The 18,980-nt window shown below is 48.4% G+C and overlaps 1 protein-coding gene across 1 annotated transcript in view; it reads right to left on the bottom strand.

Moving 5' to 3' along the window:
- The window catches only part of FHL3 (four and a half LIM domains 3), a 37,709-nt gene extending 22,054 nt beyond the window's left edge, over positions 1–15,655 (bottom strand). The window contains exon 1 of the mRNA XM_067533753.1: positions 15,527–15,655. The gene's annotated coding sequence lies outside the window, so the exon portion shown is untranslated. The remainder of the gene's footprint in view (positions 1–15,526) is intronic.
- Between the last annotated feature and the right edge of the window lie 3,325 nt (positions 15,656–18,980).

Here is an 18,980-nt window from a genome sequence, read left to right as displayed (position 1 = left end):
CAATAACAAAGCATTTTTGTGGAGTGAGGTAAGAGGCCTCCAGCTGCCAGGTCTAATTCTCCACTAGGATTTCTTAAGAGCATGGCCGAATGAGCGCTGGGCCAGCGAAGCCAGGGAGCGAGCACAAAAAGCAGCCAGCCTCTATGGCTCAGAAATGAAGGGGCAAAGCTGTTGCAGGAGAGATTTGGGGAGAAGCCTTTTTGAGAAGGTCACGCAAGTCCTCTGTGGAGCTTGTTTGAGGCCACTTTTACAAAAAGCTCCTGTCAGTGTGTAGGAGGCGAGTCCTCCAGCTGAGGAAAGAGTAGGGCTGGAGGATAAGAAGGATCAGAACATGTGGGACAGAGGGGACGGACGGACGTAGAAATACACAAGCAGATTCTGTACGTTCAGTAATTCACAATCCAGCGTCAGAGAGGCAGAGATACAGAATCCTATAGCTTAAAATGCAAATCCATCTCTCCATGTGGCAGAGGTTAACAGGCCCAGAGAGAGAGGCTGGAACAAGCCATCCCACGCCCTGCAGGGTGGCACTGGCACCGTTTATGGTACTTGCTGCTCAAGCTAGGACACATCCCTGGCAACAGCACATCGGAAACATCTGCCTTTGAGCCTGGGGAAGGCTACAGGCCCAGGCTTTCAAACTTGGAGCCCCTAAATTAGGAACACCATATCCGAGATGTGGAGCACCCACAGCTCCCATTGACTTCAGGAGGAGCCGTGCTCAGGTCCTCTGAAGACCAGGCCTCTCAGTCCAGAGATAGGTTTCGGTGCTTAACACAAGGCCCCCCAGCCTGACAATTCTGGTCTCCCTGTTAAGTTACTGACCGTTGATCAGCTCCCTGTCCACCCCCGCGAGTACTTACTATGCCAAGGTGCTGCTAAATCACTTAGGCCACAGAAAAGGCTGCAGCACAGATCTGCACCCCCAAATAAAGTGTTGTGCACGCCAGATAATTCCCTCTTTGCTGCACTGCCAGCCAGCGGATCAAATCTGCTGTCTAGACCCTTTCGGACGTACAGGAGTCAAGACACAGCATTCCACTCACTGCGGACTGCAGCTTGCAGATTCTGCCTGCACCGAGCACGTCCAGCCCTCCACAGCTCCCATATGTCAACCAGACTGCATCTGTGCCATCCCCAGAGCACCTGAGCATGCTCCATCCTGGGGCTGAGCAGGACTTTCTCTGCAATTGCTTCTCCCAGCACCCAGGGACCTCTGAGTGCCCCCCACTTGCACCCAGGTACAGGAAGCAGCCCTGCTGGGGTGCAGGTGAGGAGCACGGCAAGAGAGGGAAGAGATGCAGGGCGAAGGGACAGAGGCAGGAGCTCGAGGCGAAAGGGTGCCTGGGGAGGTAGAGAGGTTAGGAGCAAAGGAGGGGCATTAGGGCCTGTAACCACTAGAGAACACTGCCCTACAGCTCCTGGAACAGAGCCTGCTATTCCTAAAGCGTGTCTCTGCAGAAGACAGATCTTTCTCAGGAGCCAGGCTGAGACTGGGGTATGAATTCCCTAGGCCTACGGGCCAGGGACCATCACAAACCTCATCACCTTCCAGTCTAAGTGCAGGGTGAATTGCTTTGACCTTGACTTCTCTAACAAACATATAGCAATGGGTGCATGCGTGCGCGCACATCCAAAAGAGAACATTGCACTGCACACACTCTTCCCTTGGGAGCAGATGAGTTAACAGACACACGACAGATGTTAGCCACTGTTGCTTAACGCACTTCTGGAAGGTGCTCAGATACCACACTCATCACAGCCGTATAAAACCTACATGGATTCCTGAGTCTCAGCACACCTCTGCGGTCTAATAAATAGCTGTGAAACCCACTGGCAAAGTATGTGTCGCCATCCCCCTTGAATGGCAGACCCATATAGAGGATAGCAGCCTTCTATTGCTACCAGTTAGTCCATTAGCTCAGGTGGTAGAGAACTGTGCTGTGGGTTTAAAGATCCCAACCCTATTAATGACTCATAGGGGCAAAGGAAGGACACCTCAATAAGTTCCACATGATGGAATTTGTGTTTAAACTTGGGTTTAATTGGCTGTCATTTCCCACATTCAAAGAACCTCAAGGTTGCAAAGTCAAGCTCAAAAATTCAGAAATACCTGAACTAAGGTGGCCATGAACACTTTATTTGGCCCTCTTGTGCATTTACATGATGAGGCAGCAATCTCTAATTACACGACCCCAGAGTATTGCTAACGTGGGAGCCTCACCTCATTCAGTGCACCAGGCAGACTGTGCTCTGGGAACGACTGCGCTGTGCAGTGAATTAGGCTGTTGTCTGTATGATCCCTGCCTCATTTGTTGCAGAAGTTGGACGACATGTAGAAATGAGGTAGCAATTGTGTAATTGGAGACCGTATCATACTGCGCACGCACACACACAAGGGGGCAAATTAATGTTGCCTGAGCAACTTTAATTCAGGCATTTCCTAACTTGTGATGGCTTGACCATGCGATCTGAACACGCGTCTACGGTGGGTTTAGTTCGTGTCATTATTTACATCATGGCAGCACCTAGAGGCCCCAGCCAAGGTCAGGGCTCCCATGGACTGGCCACTTGCCAGAGACAGTGCGAGACAGTCCCCATCCTGGAGAGTTCACACGCTAAATATGCAAAACAAAGGGTAGGAGGGGCACAGAGTGGGGACATGACTTCCCAAAGGCACAGAATTTCTTCTTTCCCTGCAGAACTGGGGCTGCAGAGCTGCTGGCAGCCGTTAGGGGCCACTGGACTCTGCAGAGCCCAGCTGGCAGCGAGCCAAGCCCAGAGGTTGGGCCAGTGTGCGCCATGCTAATGGCATGATGGGAATGGGACCCTGGGGAGAGAAAAGGGAGGGTTCTAGGAAGTCCCTGATGCATGGTCCAGCCAAGCATTCCTGAGTTTTAATCCAAGCTCCAACATTGACTTCTTCTGACCCCAGGCAAGTCACTTAGCTTCCCTGCTGTCATTTCCTGACCCCATCTGTAAAAGGGGAATGCTTCCCGCCCGCACTGGTGTGTTGGTAGGATTAACATTTCATGTAGTGTGGTTTGGAAAGGAGTGAAAGGGAAAAAAAACCAAAGTGCAAAGCATTTGTTATTAATACCACCATCTGGCTTTGCTGCTATTCAGTTCAAGTGAAATTTCCCCTGTATGGAGGGCCAGCATGAGGCTAGGCACCACTTCCCTTACAGGGGCTTTGGCCTAATGGTATTCAAGTGGGACATGAGCGTAGTGCTGCATCTCTGCATGTAGAGAATTTCACCCTACAGTGATAGCAAGAGGACCAATATTTCCAGGAAAAAACAACTCCTGCCTTTACAGTCCAGCAACAAAACTGATTGAAACAAGGAGGGAAGCCCAGGTTTGTTGACTTTTGTTTGATCCTCCATTTAAAAAGGTTAAAACCACACACGAGTGTTACTGTTTGGACAGGGCCTAAGATGTTCATGGTGCTTTACAAAGAAATAAACTAGCCCCTGCCCAGAGGAGCTGACAAACTAAGAGGCTGCCCACTGAAGTCAATGGGTCTCTTTCCATTGGCCTCATTGAAAGCTGAATTGGGACCTACATTAAATTAACACAATAAGGGCACTGTAAACGCCTTGGCATGGACGGGGGTGGTGGCCCTCCCTCGCTGTCAGTCTCTGAGGGAGCTACACCTCCTGGCCGCGATAGGCGAAAGTAATCAAAGAACGTGTGATGGGGCACAGGAGGACCTGGGTTACAGCTGCAGTTGATCACAGGAAACGTGTTACTCCCTCACCTCATTAGTTCCTTTCTGGGTTTATTTTTTCACCCATTAAAATGTGGGGACGGCACGTAGAGAGAGGCTAGCTGTGAAGGGGGTTTGAGGAGGGGATGGCTGCATGGCATACTGGTCAGGAAGGATATTCCAAACATATGTGAAAGTCTTCTGGTCTATTTTTTGTCACTGCATATAATGGGCTTTAAAATGCAATGCAGCAAGTTCTAGTGGAAGCTGCAGCATCTGGTGTGAATAGGTGACCTGTGGTTTGGGCAGGTCAGAACACACAGAACTGAGCTTAGTTACTTCTCTGGTACAGTGTGTTTCTAAGGACTGCTACGCACAACACTTGGCGCCCTCACTCCGCCTTGTGTTATGGGAGACATCTGATCACACGGTAGCGACAGGAATTGCAGTTCAAGGGGATTACAAACATTTCCAAGGGGGCTATTTTGGTGGCAATATTTTCAGTCTAGTACATGAGGTTTTTTCATCTGAGGGGACAATAGCAAATATCTCTAACCAAAACCTGTGCCAGAGCCATTCAGCAGGACTAAGTGCAATTGCTGGCCCCAAATCAAGAGGTCGCCACAATACCCCATGCTCACACACATGGAGAAAGAAACTCAAGTGCATTTGGTTTTGTCCAACAAGCAGTGCAATGTCGACGCTGCACTCATCTGCTCCCCACCACGGGGCCCTGCAGTAAGCTGCTCAGCAAAGGAAAAGCATTTTAACCAAAGAGTTACTGGGACCATTAACTAGACCTGAGGGAAGCATTCAACTCGAGGCACTCAAACCATGGATAAATAGAGCTAAGCAGTAGCAATGGGGAAGTATATCAGCATCTCCTGCTTCATCTTTAACCCTACTAGGGCAACACACTTCCAGCAATCAGGAGCTAGGGAAGATACTTCACTCTGGTAGTGAAGTCAATTTGCTAATTGCTCATCCTGTGTCTCTACAGAAAAAAAAACTCTCTCTAACAGGCCTAGGCAGTGATGGCCTAATTCAGGAGTTCTCAACGTGGCATACACATGTTGCTAGAGGGGAGGCGAGTCCCGGTCTGGAAAAGGCTGAGATCCACTGGCACAACAGACTGAGGGTCAGAAGATCTGGATTACATTCCCAGCTCTGTCATCGACTTGTTGTGTGATCTTGGGCAAATCCTTTCCAAGCTCCGTGCCTCAGTTTCCTCATTGTAAAGCAGGGATAATAGTTCTTACACTGCCTTTGGGAAGGGTTGTATCACCCAGCGGCACTTTTCTCCTATAATTCTGGAAGTATTCATGTTGACGTCCTCCATTCCTGGTAACAGGCAAGGGGTCACTACTGAATCCTGACACAAGTGGAGTCTCTTCCTTTTCCAGTCGTCAGACAAAGAAGCACTAAAGCCATCTGTGAGACCACTACCCTTCCTATGAAGAGCATCGCTGTCAACGCTCAAAACCCCACACAGCTAACGCTAAAACTCATCAAACCCAAACATAAGGTCAGAACAGGGAGATGTCCAGCAGGGACAAGCTCAGCTAGGAGAGGCTCCCCAGTGCGGCTGCTGCAGATGAAGAAGATATAAACCAAGTGGCAGTAATGTGCAAAGCGCATTCACAGCAAGCCCAGTCAGCGGACAGAGGACTTCACAAGCTGACTAAAGTCTGCTCGACTGTCTGCCATCTGCCAGCCAGACACCAGTGTCTGAACTGAAGCCTTTGGGAGAGGTCACGACAGTCCTGCAGGCTCCAAGCTATTGCCTTTGCTTTCGCTGTTCTTTGTTAAAAGATACGACTCTTCGCGCAGGGCAGTTCTCTGGAGCCAAGGAGTTTGTGTATTATTGCACAACATACGTTCAGAAAAGACTGGGAACTCTGTTGGCAGCAGCGCAGAGGGGAGAAGTGTGCAGCAAAAAATCCCTGCTAGTGAGCAATTCCCATGTGCCAGTCTGCAGAGCCAGTGAAAGCATCTTCTAGAAACTAAACAATGGTGTGAGAATGAAGCTAACAAGGGCTGGCTCCAGGAAAAAGGCAAAGGCCAATCATATGCCACAACATCCCCAACAGCACAGATCCAAGAGGAGCCTTTCTGGGAAATCAGCTCAAATCCTTTTGCTGGGAAATCTTCTGGGACCTCGAGGCCAAATGCTGGCAAACTGCTTCATCAGTTAAGACGGGCCCAAGTGTTTTCTATTGCATCTGAATAATTTGTTTCAGTCCTGCAACTCCCCAGAGAACAGTGTGTAAGCCAGGCTGCTTCCTCTGGGAAGGGGAAGTCAGCACTCTGCTGGGCCCTGCCGACACTGGGACACTTTTAGAACATTTCCACCATTGCTGGCATCCCTGCAGCCCTAACGTGGATGGGCTGGTGGCACTGCGGTAACGCCAGGCTGATCTGACCTGCGCTGGGCACGATTACATGCACTCCTACGGCTGCAGCTAGACACTGCTCAGAACACAGTTACGCAGCCTGTGCACACTGCCTACGCTTGCACTCCCACCAGTGGGCGGTCTCCACAAAAGCACTGGCATAGACAAAGCTCTCAGGGATCTATTTCAGCCAAAAGGGAAGCTGTACAGCTTTGAGTAGCTTTTTCTTTTTCTGGGGTGTGGATCTGGATACCAAGGGGACTTCTCCCAACCTCCATGTTTCAGAGAGAAATTGGGGATGGAGGTGGGAGGGGCGCATGTGGAGAAAGGGAGCTGGTGATGTGTGTTGGGGGGTGAGGGTGAAAGCTTGCATTTGGGAGCCTTCTCCAACACCAGTCCAATTGGCCTTGTTTGTAGGGGTGCACAAAATGCAGAAGAGGATGAGCAGCAGTTTCAGTCTGCTCCAGCCAGACTGCTGGAAGAGAGCTAGCACATGGGGGAGTCTCATGGGGCTCCCCAGCTTGGATGAATGCCAACATCCAGGATCCTGCACTGGATTTAAACAGCCTTCACCACCCGCCAAACGTGATCCCAAAGCTGTGCTGCACCCACCCCGCTCAATGCACTCATGGCCAGCTTCCCAGCAATGGAATCACTTCAAAACAGCAACAGTCCAAGAGCAGCCCAGGGCAAAGCACATGGTGCTTTCTGGACAAAGCACGAAAGTAAATTGTGAGGGATGGTCTGGATGTTACCTAGGGAGCCTTTTCCATCTCTAACTCTGGCAATCCCATATGTTCCCCTCCACGTTACCGTCATCTCTTGCAACACAAATAAATAGCAGATTTGAACAGCTCTGGAAATATCTCCCACTCCTGTTTCAAACAGCAGCAAAACTTCCCCATCTGCAAAGGGCATTTCTAAGGAAAGCCACACCACAGCAGCTCAAGAGTCTCTTACCCAAGAGGGGAAGAGAAGTGCTCTGTCTTGTCACATTTCTGTGGTAAGACTTTCTGGCTGCAGAGGAACAAAGCTGTCCAGGAACACGGAAAGCACATGCTGCATCTGTGCCCAAATTCAGCAAAATCTGAACAGTGTGGGCAGAGTTTTCTTACCTCATTTCCAGGTGTGCTGTCAGCATGAGTCCTGGCTGGCTTCAGATAAAAGTGGGACGGGAACAGTGTTCCCAGTCCTTAAGGTGTCTACATAATTAATAGTAATTACTACCCAGAACCTTGTAATCCTCTAAAGTTACTCACTTTCTCAGCCTCACATTTTACCAAGATCTTTTCATCTGCTGCTTGTTCTACAGCCTCTTCTATGGGAGAATGACAAAATGTGCAAGACAGATCACAAAGGGGGCGCTGGGGCCCTGCCAGCACAACCCACAGAAGAAGGAATACTCCCACTGGTGGGAGTGCAAGCGTAGGCAGTGTGCACAGGCTGCGTAACTGTGTTCTGAGCAGTGTCTAGCTGCAGCCGTAGGAGTGCATGTAATCGTGCCCAGCGCAGGTCAGATCAGCCTGGCGTTACCGCAGTGCCACCAGCCCATCCATGTTAGGGCTGCAGGGATGCCAGCAATGGTGGGAATGTTCTAAAAGTGTCCCAGTGTCGGCAGGGCCCAGCAGAGTGCTGACTTCCCCTTCCCAGAGGAAGCAGCCTGGCTTACACACTGCTCTCTGGGGAGTTGCAGGACCCCAATGTAAAAGGGCCTGGACAGCTCAGCTGTCTTCAGGTATGTACAGAGCACCAGAGATGGACACATACCCAAACACTGTACAGTCTACCTAGAATGATATTCACTTCATTACCTCCAAGACCCGACAGTGCAGAGTCCTCTAACGCTGGCTCCAAGTACTATAGGAAACCCAGGAATCTCCGCACTGTATCAGATCAGATCAGAGGTCCATCTAGTCCAATATCTGGCCACTGAGAATGGCCACAAGCAGCAGCTTCAGAGGAAGATGTAAGAGACCTTGCAGTAGGGAAATATGGACTAACCCACCCCAGGGAAAGTTGTCCTCCTAATCCCCATGCTCATGCCCTGAAGCAGGAGAGTTTAATATCACAACGCCTGGGTGTTCTTAAACTGATTATAATCCTAGGTATTGATGTTACCCATCTAAGTGCCTAAATTCATTCTGAATCCTGCTCAATTCTGATTTCAATGATCTCTTCCATGGGCAAGCTGTGCCCTAACAGTATTTCTTTTTAGCAAACACGGGATCCATCTGAGAGGTTGCAAGGTTCTCCAGAGCGAGCATGCTGCCTTCAGCATTCTTCCCAACCCAGGAATGAGGGAGGGCAAGCTCCGGACTTGAACACAGCTCTCTGCATGGCATCATGCAACGAAAGCAATAGACTCCCTGGTTATCATACAGGTCACTTCTCCCCTTAATGCACATACAACTCCCATAGTAGCCACAATTGGAAAGCTATCCCCATACTTTCCTCCCTTATTCTCCTCATCTCTTAGCAACAAAACTCCTCATCTCTATTCTGTAATGTGAGTGTTCATCCCTTAATAGCTATTTATCACTGGCTATCTTCACATCTTTATTAGCTCATGTTTGCTTTGGCTGCACATCCAAGCAGTTGTTTAACCAGAGTAAAAAAGGAAAATCTTGGACTCTGAACAATGGCAATGAAGTTTAATCTGTCACTGGAGACAGTTACTTGACTCCTATTGGTGGCTGGTGCTGGCGGGGTCAAGTGTAACATGTGGCAAAGGAAGCACTAGGGAAGCCAGGCAGCTGCAGCTCCAACATCAGGCATTTCCTTGCGTTATTCAGGGTTCCCTTTTCCCGCTCACGTGTGGAGAGAACAGCTCAGCTGTCCAGTCACCTGCGCATGCTTCTCGGCTGGTTGGATTTATGGGTTATGCACACCGCTAAGAGCTCTGGATCGGCTCTGGCTGGCTGCTGTCATTCAGGGCTATGTTAGGAAGTTTGAAACAGTTAAGGTTTTGTGCTTGGCACGGGCTCCCAGCTTTGGACCTGGAAGCTGATCTGGATTCCTGAACAGAACTGGCATTGGGCAGCTTGGGCATGAACCCTTACATAAAGTTTTCTCCAGCTATGACTCAAGTCAGCTTCTGATGAAAACAAATGGGCCTAGGTTTCTGGGCGTTTTTTCAAAGCATCAATGTAAGAAGAATTCTTTGGTTTTATATCTGAGAAGCTTGGCGCACTTCATGAGATGGAGACGCAGCTATTCCCCAAAGGACGATGCTGTGTTCACAGCTATCTGAGAAACAGTATTAGGGAGCTTTAAATCTCAAGGAGCACAATGGTCACACAAGCACAGGAGCAAATAAAGGCGTAAAGTGAGATTGCACCGAGATCACAAGCAGGGATTCCAGCTTCTTTCTTTCACTGCTATTTGGACTCTATGGCTAAGATGCTATATTAATACATTTAAATTAATGCTCTGTAGACTCAGTTTTAATCCATCATTCTAAAAGTAACTTGACTTGAAGTGTAACTCAGGAACTGCTACTAACAGTTAGTGGGCTCCTACCTGAATAAAGGAAAAATATTAATTAAATTGCCTTCCAACTTAGAAAACACCAGAGACATGGTGAATCATGAGCAGAGGCGATTCCTTTAGGCTGAGATACAGGAAGGTGGGAGACGTGATATTCTTCAATTCCCCCTTTCCTTTCACAACCCGATGTTTGACATTTTCTCAACAGGAAACCTTATTCTCTTCCTCCTTGTAAACTGCTGACAACTGTATTTTACACCTTACAAAGTCAACAGAAGTCAGAAGGGGGAAGAAGGAACAAAGAACCAGGTCCCTCTCACAACATGTACATCTTCCCAAAGTGGAGCATTTCTCCATGGAACTGTGGCCGAGACACTGCTTGCTTGGGATAATAAAGTCTAGCAACTACATGTCAGGGAGGCAAAGGGCATTCGGTGACTCTCTGGGGTGCAAGAGAAAATCCTGTCACTGCAGTATTTAAGCACTGAGGTTGTGCCAGCAGCTCCAATGCAGCATTATGGCTACTTCACTAAGAACATTTAGTGGGGAAAGATTTTCAATGGCAGCTAGAGGATTTAGCCATGCAACTCCCACTATAATTAATAGGGCTTATGTGGCTAAACTTCCTACTCAGCTTTCAAAGTCTCAGACTTCTGGCTTTTAAGGAGGAGACCCTTGAAAAGCCCATTGAATAAACAGGCTTTCAAAGTAGTTCCAAACGGCCACAAACCTGGGTACGAGTTTCGCTAATTTCCACTGCAGTGACTGGCAGTTCTCTTTCCCAGGGCCCTGCCCCCTTCTCAGCTGCTGCAGATCACTCCATTCCTTCCACCCCCATGAGACTCCAGACTCATTTGTCTTCTCCTCTCCCACTGCACCACCCCAGGTACCTGCTTTTCAAAGTTCTCCAAAAGTCAAGAAGTTTCCTGTTTAAAGGGTTTTGATGGACGTTGTTGGGATAAAACATTTTCAATTTCACTGTGAAACTTTTCCCAACTGGCACTCAGAGCAGCATCTAACCTAGTCAGAATTAGCTAACCACACCAGAAACAGGCGGGAGACATGCTAGACAGCAAAGGAGCAATGACTGTCACCAGCACATCCCTCTTCCCAGTGCAAGCGAGGCACTGAGGCTGGGCTCTGGCAAGTTCAAAATGGCAGACACGCCAAAGTAGCCCATTCCCGGTGTAGGTTTAATGGCCTCCTTACTGGAGCAATCGGCAAGAGGCACTAAGACAGCTGCCAAATCAGGTGTCTCTGCCAGCAGAAGGCTGGCACCTATTCAAAGCCATTAGTAGTCCCAAGTTGTCTGTAAATAACCCCTTTGTCTGAGGAATCCTTTTTGACATGAAAGACGAGGCAAAAGATTTACAGGATTGCAGTCGCCCTGCCCAAAGCTACTGGGGAGACAAGGGCCCTGCATGCATGACTGTGTACAAACCAAGTACAGCAGGGACCCTATGAGCACAAATAGAAACATAACTCAGCTGGCCCCCCACAAAAATCATCCGCACCACTGCCTCTTCTCTAGAAGAGGAAGCGTTTGTTTGAGCCCTGAGGGGAACCACTTTATTCTTTTCCCCTCTTAGGCAGGCAGGAGGAGGAAGGCCAGACGACAGTGTGGACGGAGCTGGAATTAGGAACATGCTGTAGGAAGTGCCTTATCCGAGGACACACCTGGGCAGGGAGGCCTGTCTTATTTTGATCAGTATCAAATGCTTCCGAGGAAGGTGCAAGGACCCTGCAGTGGCACATCGGCAGTAACCTCTCTGTACGGAAGCTTCTCCTTGACCCCAGCAATTTGGAGTTGGCTTGTGCATTGGAGCTGGCAGATTTATAGCCCTTAGGAGTGGCTATCTGAGTGAGTAAGGAAGGATGTTTTCTTATTGACCTTGTAAATGTCAAAACTCCTTCTGAAATGAAATCGATCATCAGTGAACATCATCTAGGCTAACACTCAGGGTAAAAAGAGAGGCAAGAGGAGAGAAACTACAACAATGCAGACTGCTGCCTGTGGTGACTTCAGAGAGCTGAGCCACCCCAGCTGCCTGCTGCATCCTCTGCCAGCTGGGCTCCCAGTGTCTCCGCTGAAATGGGCTGAAACATAAACAGGAAGCAGAGCTCTGACAGCAGGCATGCTGCAGATGGAGGCAAACCTTGCAGGGAGCCAACAACCAGCCAGGTGGAGGGAAGGCTCATGACCTAGCATCCTGCCAAGGGCCAGGGAACTGGCCTGACCTTTAGCCTACCAGTCAGCACTCAGCTCCTGGGGTGTCATTCTGAAGGACAGGGAGATACAACATCCAGGACCACCTGGGTGACAGGTGCCTTAGAAATATTCCAGATGGAGAGAATGGGATGGTCCAGAGACTGAGAACAGGTGCTCACTGCACAGAGCTCAAAGCTCACCCCAGCTCCACTCAGGCTTTTAACCATGGTCCCACCATTGCCCCCCCTCCGGAGAGCAGAATGCATCCCACCCCGTTCATGCTTTTTGGCATGTGCCCCCAAAGCGCAAGCACCCATTTCTGCAGACAGAAGAGTTATTAATTGCATTCTCTGCAGTCCCTCGCTCTGATTGGACCAAAACCCAGGTCCCTCCAGTGTTCTCAGGCAGCGCAAGTTTCAAAGAGTCACTAGTGCTCACAGCTGACGTAAGCCTCCTTCCACCATTCCTGCAATTCTGGTTAGCTTCTTTGATCTGCATGATTCCTAAACAAGAAAAAGTTAAACCAATGCAAGTAGCCTTGTGTTATCAGGAGCTTAGTGGATGCAACCAGCCAGGGTGAGCAAGGAGCAGGCAGCCACATGGTCCCATCCCAAAGTGGAGGAAATCGCACAGGGGAAGAAAAGGATGGCAGAAGCAGCAAACTCCCTCTGTCCTGCAGTGGACTTGCTGGACAGGCCCATCCCAAAGCTATCATGTCCCTTGATAAAGCAAGTCAGGGAAGGGCTGAGAGTGTAATGCCAACAAACCCTCGAGGGAGAGAGAGTTCATGTCAAAGGCAGGTGTGCAACATTACAGACTCCTCCTGCAACCATCAATCAAACGTGCCTCCAAAAATGAACAGTTGGGAGGATTTGAATTTTTTTTATTTGGCGGCATTTGCTTAGTTTTAAAAGCATTAAAACGATAAACCGAGCAAATAAACCCTAAACAAACAGCTCTCAGTCTAGAAGCCTAGGAGTCAGAGTGAGATGGGAAAACATTACATCTATACAAGCCTTGGTTCAGGGCAGGGCTGCTCCTCACAGCATGTTGTCTGCTGCTTTGTACAGCTAGTGTCAAAACGGCTCTGGTAATGGGATTTCCACCACTCCCCTTGGAAGAGGGATAGTAACGTGTGTAACCTCAAAGCCAGCACTAAACACTTCACAGTGGAAAAAATGGGTGACAACCCAAGTCAGACCATTCCCCAAAGAGCTAAAAATACAGCACTACATGAGGTTACATGGTTTTTAATAAAAAACAATATTTTGAATCAACACTGATCTGTTGCTTAAAGAAGCAAACCTTCTGTTGTCTTAGTTTAAAAGAAACTGCAAGGTGAATTTTAGAAAACCAAATAAATGCGGATTCAGTATAGCCAGTCATAGGAAGACCAAATCCTATTGATTTCGCTAAGCAGTCTGGATGGGTGCAAAATGCGCCGCCCACTCTTAAAATCTTCTCAGACCAACTCAGTTTAACTATTTGGTTTACGTTGGTTTACGTCTAGCTTCTGGTTTGTTGTTTGGTTTACGTTTCAGGACTGCTTCACTAAGGATGAAGTTTAAGGCTGGACTTTAACAAGCACAATTACACTAGAGAAGGCACGCACACTCTCGGGAGAAACCAGGGCTGGGTATTTCCTCTCTCATATTCCTTTCAGAGTTTGTCAAAAAGCTTATTGTTCTACTAGACATTCCAAAAAATAAATCCGGATTTCCATTGTAATCATCTTCCTTTTATTACAAAATGAAAGCACAGTGACCCCTTTGGCTTTTAACTCCCATTTTGTCTTTAAGAAAATTACACTGAGAACTCACCTTAAAAATGTTTTCCTTTCCAATCTTTCCCTGCTAGGTTGGGCAGTGCCACAGTCACAATTCATAAAAAGCAAATAATTAACAGAGAACTTACCTTGGGATAGAAACACAGATTGTAATTAAAGGATTAGACATTTGGGGCCAAATTCATTCCTGGTTATATTTCCCTGAGTTCATTCAAACACTAGGAAAGGACAGTATCACAGCTAGTCGCTGGTTTTGTAAAAATGTGAAAGAATAAAAATCAAAACTTTAAAATCAAGTGAAAGACCTTTGAAAAAGCAAAATCAGATACACACATTTCTAATACAACTGGAACAAGGAAATAAACACTGGAGAAGGGAATGTATGAACATCTGCAACTGTTAAAATTACCCACTGAGCTCTCTTGTGAAATATGCTGAAAACACCGGGCTTGAAGTTTTAAGTAGACACTTACTAACCAGAAGCTAGTATGAAAACAGAGGGGCGAGGTGAGCACCATCAAGGTCCACAGGCTGCAGGGTACTTGCTGGTGAGAGTAAGTCTACCAGCAAAGTCCCCTTTATCAACTGCTGGGAAAGAAAAGGGTGCTGAAATTCCTACCAACATGTTTTCATATCAGGGTATGGCTATTATGTATTTGATGCATTTGAAACCAACTCCCCATCTTTCCCTGCTCACCTCTGACTGTTAGGTAGTGGAGGAGAGGTGTCTGACACTCTCCTCTTCCCTCAGCCTCTGGTTTTTGTGATCCTCCTCCCCAGTGCCTCTCCTGCTTTCCCAAGTTAAATTGCCACGATTCTTGTCAAGTTCGCTGTTTAAACAGTTTCTCTGTTGCTCCTTGGAACTGTGATCAAGTCTTGTTAATTTCACTCAATGCTTAAGATACAAAGAGAGGAGCAGCAGATGTGGCACTGTGGCTGTCTGCAGACTCAGAAAGGCAGCATTGCCTCTGGTCACATCCACAGTTTTCTTCATCACTAGAAGGGTGGGGAACTTTTTTGAATGACATGAAAGCTTAGAGTCAGCAGAAGCTGATGGCTTAGTCCCCTTCACCCATATATATACACACACATACTGGCCAGGGTAAGTTTCCTACTTTCAACTGGTGAATGTATTTTTCAAGTCCTATCATCATCTATATGCAACTTGAGCAAAGACTTAAAGGCAAAGACTAAAGGGATGGAATCTGAACAAAGAAAAATACCGATCTCTCTTCCCAGCATCCCAAAACAAAGAGGCAGCTCACAGCCAGGACACAGCCTTTCTGTAAGTCAGGAAGAACTCACACCAGCCTCACCGTGGAGACACATGCCCCATTTTACAGAGCTGGATGGACGGCACTGGCACCGGCACCGGCACACCAGTCACTGGCTTCTGCCCTATGCCCAAATATTTGCAAGGAAGGGCCGGTCTCTGTCTTTAGTGAGCGGACTGGGTGCTCAGCGCTGTACAATACAGAAAGGAGAGCCAAGGCGTTTTCAGCCCAAGACGGCAAAGGCATCACTGGGGGATGAGGAACTATTACGTGGCGAGGCAGAAGTTGAGTTTGCCAGGCGCTGCCCGTGCTCCCAATGCCCAGCCCCCGCCCCGCGTAAGGAGGGCGCCAGGCTGCCCGCACCCCAACACAGCTCGGGCCGCTCCGCTCTGCTCCCAGCTGCCCTGCACCTACCCCAGCGGGGGCGGCAGGCAGGCGGCTCAGCTCCAGCACGGGGCAGCAGCCGGTTGGGGGCAGTGTCATGGGCCCCACAGGGCGCGGGCTGGGGGGCAGGGGCTGGGGGGCAGCACCCCGCTTCAGAGACACCCACAAACCCCGACTCCCCTCTGCATCCCCCAGGACACCCTCCCTCATTCCAAGGGCGCCCCCGCAGGGAGCCCCCACCCCGTGGAGCGCCCCCCGCAGCCTGCCCCGCGGCTCCGCTCCCACCTGGTCCGCGGACCCCGGAGCCGCGCCGCGCTCCTGTCCTCACCCGCCGACGAGCGCTGGACGGTCGGGCACGGGCAGCGCAGCGGCAACTGCCGGGGCGGGCCGGCCACCCCCGCCGGAGAAAGCCGGAGCCCGGCCCCCGGACCCGCCCCGGACCGCCCCGTCAGCGGGGCGGAGCGCACAAGGCCCTCCCCTGGCCGGCGAGAGGGGCGCTGGGCGTGCAAGGGGCTGGAGGGGGGAGGCTGGGCGTGCAAGGGCCCTGGGAGGGAAGGGCATTAATTTGCACAAGCACGAGCCTAACCCTGGGGACTCCCTGGCCTCCTGAAATCGTGCACTCAGCCCCTGCAAACTAGGGAGTTAGGCACCCACCGGCAGCTAGGACTGAAGTCATTGCAGAACCTCTGAGGTGCTAACTCCGACCCAGCTCTTCCCAGTGATGGTTACACAGCTTGCCTGCCCCTCGGTGCCGGGCATGCAGAAAGCCTGGGTGGCTCAGAGGAGGGGGATGAGCCGAAGAGCTTGTCACCTCACCGCTAGGCCCTGGCTTGAATCTGACCAAGCTCAGTCCTGACCAAAGGAGCTTGTTGCCATCTGACTGTGCTCCGTGGCCCCAGGGCCCAGTGAGTTGATGTCTCCGTCTCAGTCAGCTCCTAGCGCGTGGGCATCCCCGTTACAAAGCAAGGCCACAGCAATGGGCAGTCACACTAGTGATGCTAAAGGCTAAACGAGCCCCGTAACCTCTGCCTCTTCTCGTTTCTTGAGGGAGCCCTGCTAAGCAGAGCTTAGATGCAACTCCTCAGATACCATTGCAATGGGTGACCGGCTGCATGAAAGCCTAGAACAGTGGCTCTCAACCCAAGGGCGGTGGGCCATTTGTGGCCCAGTCAGCACACAGCTGCAGCCCATGTGACATCCTCAGAGCCATATGGGTAGTCTTGGATGCTGCCCACAATGGTAAATAGGCTGAGAACCACTGGCCTAAAGATAGATGGACTGGCAGACAGTGATGTGTGTGAGATGCTTGCACTGCCATTGCCTGTGCAGTACTCAAAACTACTACCTTGATTTCATGCTGTTCTGCACTCCTATGGTTTACATGTGGTGCTAATAATACTGTGTTCCTTCACAGTCTTTGATGATGTTCCCCTGAAGTAGTCCCTGCTCCAAGCCAAGTAGATAAGCTTACCACACTGCATAAATAGCCCTGGGTGAGTGATAGCAGAGGCTCAGCTTGCATTATTTGCAAAGCATGGACAAAAACAGTTATGAAAATATTCAAACTATCTTCCAGAGAAATTCAGTTCAACAAGGGCCAGAAAACCATCTCTCCCTAATGTCATAGGAGAAATTTAGGTTACATTAGGGTCCTTAAAACTCCCTTAATGGTGAGTTCATTTATTCTGATTTTTTTTAAATCCAGTTTTGTCATGATACTTTTTCTCCAACGTGCCTTACAAGGCATGTCAGTGTCATTTACAGCTATAGAAAAGAATAGACATGTACATAGTGTACCTGTTGCAGAGCAGGACTCCCCTCCTCAGGGCAGGGAATGGACAAGGTCTCTTTTTATCCTTTAAATTCTGTTTGTACTTACCGGCAGTGATTAAAGAGCCAAACTATTGTAGACAGCCAGTGGAATCCGTTCAGTTTAATACCCAATGTGTTTGGTTTAAATAGGAGGAAAGTTCAACCCAGAGTTGTGTAGGGGTGGAGGACAGATATAAAAATGGTAGATGAACCAAGGAATTAATTCAATTCAGTTTCAGTTCAGTTTAATGCTACTTTATTGGCAAGGAAAACACATGTTGAAGAGCTCTGAGTAGCTTGAAAACTTGTCTCTTTCACCAACAGAAATTGATCCAATAAAAGATATTGTCTCACCCACCTTTTCTCTCTAATCTCCTGGGACTCAGAGGGCTACAACACTGCAAGGAACATATAATAAGGCTTCACAGTAGCAATAGTCTTCAATCAGCTGCTCTGCCCACTGCTCTTTTTCTGAAGGTCATCAGAGAGACGTACTAGCTGCTATGCTTTGGGAAAATCCTGGCAGCAGCCAGTGGCTGCTGGGAAGAGAACAAACCTTGTGAAACTTTTCCAGCATTGAATCCTCTCCTGTAAGGGTAGTTTGAAAAGTTCTGCACCAGTCTCCATCTCTTGCCCTGCAGCACCACCTCATGGGAGCAGCTTCCGCTCATCGAGCGAGGAATCACAGGGCTCGCCTTTTGCTCTGCAATCTTGGATTTTGTAGGGAACTCCACAGCTGAAAATGTGAATCTTTGTAAATCATATTAATAAATAAAATAAATAAATAACTAAATAAATAAAATACAGGACAGAATATCTGATAGATGTGGATGGACAGTGTGATTTTGCTTTGGAAGGATCATTCCTCTGCCTGTTATTTCTAGCCCTTATCATTCCACATAACCAGTCAGTTCACAAGGACTCACAGCTCCTACAAGTCTTCTTTTGCTGCTCACTGCACTGTGAAATTCTAATTAAATTTGATACAATTTTAAAACCCTAATTTTCTCACTTTATTTCTAAATTAATTAGGCCTCTCACATAGTAGTTTATTTTCCAAGGGTTTTGTCTCCTACCCATTTCTGACATTTAAAGGCAGACGAAAGAATAATTTGTGCATTCTGTTCGTCTCAAGCTTGATGCAAACCAGGACACCATCCATAGGCCAGGCTGCACAATGAAAATGTTGCTTGAGTTTGGGATTTTTCTTCTCTTTTTAAAACTTAAATGGGCAGACCATCAGCTGCTGTAAACTGACATAGCTTCATTGACTTAAATAGAGCTATTGTGATTTACATCAGTGGAGAGTGTGGCCACAAAATCTTTTTAATGTTAGGGGCTTACCAGCCACATTTGTCCCCTCATCTTCTGTTCACTGGGGCCTGCCCTAGCTAACCAATAGAGCAGCAGTCATGCCCAGAATTAAAACCAGACTGAAGCAGATTCCTGCTGGCAGGAAATCTCTCACACCGAACACCAAAAATACAAAATTCACCCTAAAATTTCCAAAGTCCAAAAGGGTCTTATAAGATAAAAGCAAAATCTTTAAATGGACTTAAGTTCTCAGTAGTTAGAGATGAATAGACCTATTAAATCCTTGAGACTGTCTTCTGCAATGGCACAGTAGAATCCTCTGAAAGGACATATCAGATATTAAGCTGATATTATGGTCAGTGAGGTGCTTAGGAATTGTAGAGATCGTCAACTGTGAATAATGGAGTTAAGTAAATCAAACAAGGAATCAGACTAGCAGTGCCATTTTGTGTAAAATGAAGCTCTAGATACAAAGAATAGAAAACAAATTAACTGTAGTTCCATGAAGAGATGAGGGAACCACAGAGATGAATTTCAACAGCAGAAAAAGGTATAAATCCACGAAAGGAATGTTGCAAAAAGGCCATTGCATTATAAGAAGAAATGAAATGCA

This window comes from Emydura macquarii, unplaced genomic scaffold, assembly GCF_026122565.2.
Source record: "Emydura macquarii macquarii isolate MOO-44397 ecotype Brisbane River unplaced genomic scaffold, CSIRO-AGI_Emac_v2 contig_3348, whole genome shotgun sequence".
NCBI classification, from domain to species: Eukaryota; Metazoa; Chordata; order Testudines; family Chelidae; genus Emydura; species Emydura macquarii.
The sequence above is the reverse complement of the archived record's forward strand: the minus strand, read 5'-3'. Positions and strand labels throughout refer to the sequence as shown.